The sequence below is a fragment of the Peromyscus maniculatus genome, chromosome 4 (genome assembly GCF_049852395.1).
Source record: "Peromyscus maniculatus bairdii isolate BWxNUB_F1_BW_parent chromosome 4, HU_Pman_BW_mat_3.1, whole genome shotgun sequence".
In the NCBI taxonomy this organism is placed as follows: domain Eukaryota; kingdom Metazoa; phylum Chordata; class Mammalia; order Rodentia; family Cricetidae; genus Peromyscus; species Peromyscus maniculatus.
Window position 1 is genome coordinate 59,600,095 of NC_134855.1, and position 5,877 is coordinate 59,605,971.

Here is a 5,877-nt window from a genome sequence, read left to right on the forward strand (position 1 = left end):
GTAACACACACACACACACACACACACACACACACACACATCAGTTCTAGATAAATATGTATATGTTAATGCTGGGTACTAATGTAGTAAACACTTTGTATAATGTTAGATGTTGTTTCTTTAAGAATTAAGCATGTTTCTCAGCTAATATTCATTTTGTGCCCTGACAATGACCATATAAAACCAATATAACAGAAAAGCCCTTTCTGGGATTAAATTGTATGAGATCTAACTTCTATTGTTTTAGCCTATTTTTCTGTAGCTTAAAATAACAAAGTGAAAATCATTAAATAAAGACTAGTAGGTTATATGAATATAGAATTATTTATAAATATGATATGTTCTCAAATTGTTCATGCTATGCAAATGTCGTTTAATAATTTATTTTCTCCCATTTTTGATTTTATCTTTCAACATCTCTGTACTTTTCATAATGCTCTTCAAAATTGTTGAATTCCCATTTTTTGTTCTAGTGTGGCATAATATTCACATTCCACTGAAAAGGCTACAATAGTTTTGATAATATTTTCCATAATTTTGTGCATATGTATGATGTGTATTATTACTTTGTAAAACATTGTACCATTTGTAAAGGGCCTGTTGTATTTTGATGATACACAATTTCTTTTGTGATTTTTCTCCTAGACACAGACTTTTATTTGCCAAGTTGAATTGACAGGTTTCACCTCACTATGATATTTGGATGTAGTGTCTACCTTTAAAATTCTCTCGTTTCTCAAAAATTGTAGAACAGTTGCACCTGGACTTTTCTGCTATGCTAAGAGGCATGCACCACCACTGTGGCATATTTTTCTTTCAATATCCCTCCAATGAATTTTCAGGGCTATTGTACTCATTTTCAAGTATAAAGATATTTCTGTCTTAAACTATAATCTATATGCTAATGAATCTCTATTCTGTACCTTCATGTCTCCTACCATATATATATATATATATATATATATATATATATACATAGCTATTCAAAATCTGTACCTTATAACTCAAAATCTAACAAGATTGAAAATTGAAAATGGCATCAGTGTTTTTGATCCTGCTTCTTATCCTGTCATCCTTTGCCTAGTGCCAGCCTCATCCCTACTTTCTGTGTCTTCCTCTTGTTTATCTGTTACATATCCAGTCTTGATGAGTCACGTAACAGTTCCCCTTGTCTCTCAAATCAGACACCACGAGGCAATGTCTGAACAGTTCCTTTCACATTCATGTCTAATGCAGGAGACTTCCTCTCAGTTCTGCGCCCAAGCTCCCCCACCCCCTCTTGGCAAGCATTGGTAACCAAGATTTTGGTCTTAATTTTTATCTGACTTTATTGCTGTAATTTTTTTCACTACTTCTTTGAGCACAGGTTTGAATTCTTTTCTATTTTCCCAGTTCTGCAAGAATGAGTCTCTGAAATTCCAATTTGAGAAAGCACGTTTCTCTGCCTTGGAGTCCTTTAATAAGCCACTCGATACTGACATTGAATTATTTCTTTCTGACACTTTTATTGTGTGTCCTCTGTACACACCTTTATTATAAATAAAACCTGTAGATCTTGAAATTAATTAACTATATCAAAATCTCTGTTTTGGATTTTTGTGCATGGTAGACTATATTTAAAATATCTGATTTGATCTCTCTCATTCATGTACTTTTAGGTCATACTAATAGAATCTGTAGAATTTTGAATATGAAATAAAAAATAGTACATTTATGATTTGCTATGCTTGAAAAATAGCAATCTAGATGAAAACTTTAGAAGAGACTGAGTACAATACAAAACATGTATTTTTTATTGAGTGATATAAAAATTTGCCTTATGATACATTAACTTTTCAATCTAAAATTATCTTTTTATTATTCTACTATCATTTTAGAATTTATTATTTAAAACTGTTATATCACTTTTTATTAGTATTTGGTGTTCCAACTGAGTAAGAAGTACAACATACTGTTAATTAAAGAATCAGCAAAATACTGTTTTTTGTTTATTGGAAAAGGAAACATTCCTGCTATTCTCTTGAAAAAACAAAGGTCTTTTTTGAAATGATCCATTTTCAACTATTTAATAATATAATATGTACCTGGATGCATGAGTTCTTCAAACTTTAATTAACCTGTATTTCTTTTCTTTTTGATGATATATGTTCTGTTTTAAAAATTATTTTTATTTTGTTTGATAAAAACTCTGAATTTTGGTCATCACTCATCAAAGTTTTGCTGTCTTATGTTTGTGTGTATGATAGCTAAAATAAAAGACTGCAATGAATATGTGAAATATTATATGAAATTAATATGAAAATTATTTCTGTCCTCTCAATGTACATTTATAGGATATTTATACCAAATTCCTTAATGGTGTGGGGTGATATTGTGTCCCCCAATATATTGTGTACCCTAATAAACTTATCTGGGGTCAGAGAACTGAACAGTCACTAGACAGACATAGAGGTCAGAATATGGTGGCATACACACCTTTAATCCTATCTACTTGCGAGGCAGAGATCCATCCAGACCTCTGTGGGTTCAAAGCCACACTGGAAACAGCCAGGCATGGTGACACATGGCTTTAATCCCAGGAAGTGATGGCAGGAAGCAGAAAGGTATATAAAACATGAGGAGCAGGAACTACAGCCTTTTTAAGCTTTTAGCTTTTAGCAGCAGTTCAACTGAGATCTATTTGGATGAGGACTAAGGAGCTTCCATTTTGAGGAAACAAGATCAGCTGAGGAACTGGCAAGGTGAGGTTGGATGTGGCTTGTTCTGTTTCTCTGATCTTTCAGTGTTCACCCCAATATCTGGCTCCTGAGTTTTTTTTTTATTAATAAGACACTTTATGATTCATGTTAGAGTTGTGCTCACAAAACAACCAGGTAGCTAGTGGGCATTGGCAGTTGTTTGGCAGCTTACTGTTTTTCCCATAAGAACTTATATTTGATGGATTGAATCCAATTAAAGAAAGGAAAAGAGGTTAGAATCAGAGGAATTGCTGGATTTAAACATCATATAAGTGTTGGAGAGTGCAGGAGGATGACCTTCTGTATGCTGTGAATATGTGTTGCTCTGATTGGTTGATAAACAAAACTGCATTGGCCTATGGCAAGGCAGCTTAGAGACAGGCAGGAAATTGAAAGAGAGAGACAGGAAAAAGAAATGTAGAGTCTGAGGAGACCCCATCCCGCCATCCAGGAAGCAGCATGGCACATGGGTAAAGCCACAGAACATATGGCAACATATAGATGAATGGAAATGGGCTAAGTTTAGTTATGAGAGCTAGCTAGTAAGAAAATTGAACCATAGGACATGACCATGCTATTTATAATTAATATTGAGCCTCTGAATGATTATTTTATAAGTGGCTGTGTGACCTGTGGGGCCTGGCAGGACCAGAGAAACCTTCTGACTACAAGAGAACATCTTAATACACACTAATATATAGTGTCTAAAAGTGCCATAGAATTAAATCCTTAGACAATGAATTCAATAGATTTTGTTTTGCTAATAAAAGTCTCTAGAAAAGTAATATTGTAATCCTACTAAATTGTGATATTAAAACATTTGGTAAGATAAATATCTTTCAGGCTAATAGACTAGATTTAAAGGCAGCTTATTTAATTACCGTATATACATGATTGTCAATTTCATGGGACCTGGAATCCACTAAAAGGCTAGTCAATGGACATGCCTCTGGGGGACTTTCATGATCAGACTATGCCAAATGGGAAGAGCCAACCTAAATATGTTTAGCACTGTCTGCTGGCAGTCCAATTAAGAAGATGCAGAGGAGAGGGGTTTTGTTGTTGGCCTGTTTGCCTCCACTGTATCATCTATCCTGCTAATTCACTCATGTTAGAATCAGCTTCATTGGCCTTCCAGCACTAGCTGAAGATCAGCAACTCTCCAAGAACCTTCTTCTATGACTAAAATACTACACTGGGACTGCTAAGATAGCCAGCCTCATGACATAAACAGTAAGCAGTATCACCTTCTCTGGAGTGATTTCACCATTGTAGACTACCTAGATAGTATCATTAAGTCGATACAAAAAAAAAAAATCCCTCTATAATATACATCCATTATATTGGAGCTCTTTCTCTAGATAACCCCTATACAACATACAAAGGCATATAACCAAATCATTCAAGTATAAAATTTATGTTTGATTGCATCATTAAGTAGCAACTGTGGACAGTGTAATGAGGTTGACTCATCACTCATTTATGTGTAAATACCCAAAATGTGTTTCTACAGTTTATATTAGAGTAGCATATGTCTAACTCTATGACTGTGTATCTGTATTCAAAATTGATGCTTCAAATATATGTTTTCATTTCAACTACTAAGATAAGCGCTTTAGAATATAATTAAATGTGTGAATGCGCACAATACTTATCTTTTGGTGTCAGGAATTCTTTCCATGAGAAAATTAAAACTTTCTGCTCTTAGAAACAAGTATAGTTTACATTTTCTAAAGAAAAAAATGTAATTAACCAACATGTGTTCTGTTCTTTACCTTGATTCAACCTTTTTATTTACTGCTGTATTCATTCTTTTCATATCACTCTATAATGTTTCTTCCACACTTTTTATCTTTGGAATGTCCAATTCTAATATTCCCTGATGTTATATGTTTTTAATGTATTTATTCCCATTTTCATAGTCATCTGTAAATTATCAATTTTATAACTAATGTCTTATAAATATAAGCAATATACAAACAGTTGTATACATATTTACATATGTATTTTCTGAATCATTTATCTTATCAAAACTGCCCCAAACACTAAGAAAGCAGGCAGACATTTTTGTATCTGAGATTTAAGAAGTTTAGAAATTGGTTTATAATTCTATATTAGTCACAGCAACAAGTTGTGAAAGTTAATGACTTTTCTTAGACTCATGAGAGAAATAAGATGTTAAGACATGACTCAAATTCAAATTTAGATAGACAAGAAAATTAGGCTATAGCTAAAAGCTGGTTATGTAGAGCAGAAGCCACTTGAGATATGAAGTTGTGGGGATGTTTATTACATGGGAATTTTGGAGAATTTATGTAGCCGGAGTTCAGTGTGTGAGAGAAAGCTGTGAATGGATGTAAAGTCTTAGGAGAGTGCTGGCATTCCTTCATGGACTTTCCATCCATCACTTCCACCTCATAATTCCATTTAGGATCTGATTCAAATCCCTTATTAATTCTGACATAGGGAGAGTAATGGTTATTACTAGATGTATAACCACCAACCTCTTCCAAAACATACATTCTAGGGAAAAAGGTTTTACCAGAGCTACATTGTGATCCCTTATGAATGATTCAGAAACAGCCCCTCCCAGCTCACCCTCCTCTCTTCTGTTACCCTTAGGTGAGTATGGTACTATCAACAGGTGTCAGCTTTTAAGAAAAATGCATTAAGATTTTGGATGTAAACAAATAGAGATTAGGGGAAAGGAAGTATACAATAAAAGGGTACTTACCAACATTACAGTTCTGTGACATGGGCTTGATTTAAATATTGAGTTTCATTCTGAAAATTCTGGAATATGCAGCCACCCTGTCTCTTCCCCGCCTGTAAATTGGCCTCTAACATAATAGCAGAGTAATACATTATAGACTACACCAATTGCAATACAGAGAACAGCCCAAGGGGAGTCTATAGAGGAATATGAAGTCAAGTGGAGGGGAAAACTTTTGACACTAAAGTAATTTAAAACTCTGGAAATTATATCTATTACAAATATCAAACAAAATCAAATTCCTAGCCACATTAACATTAATCGTCTCACTAAAATTCTACTTAACACAGTCTCTAGGACTCAAAAACCATGCCTAGCTTCTACCAATAAAATTATGAAACATTTCCAAAGATGATGATGATGATG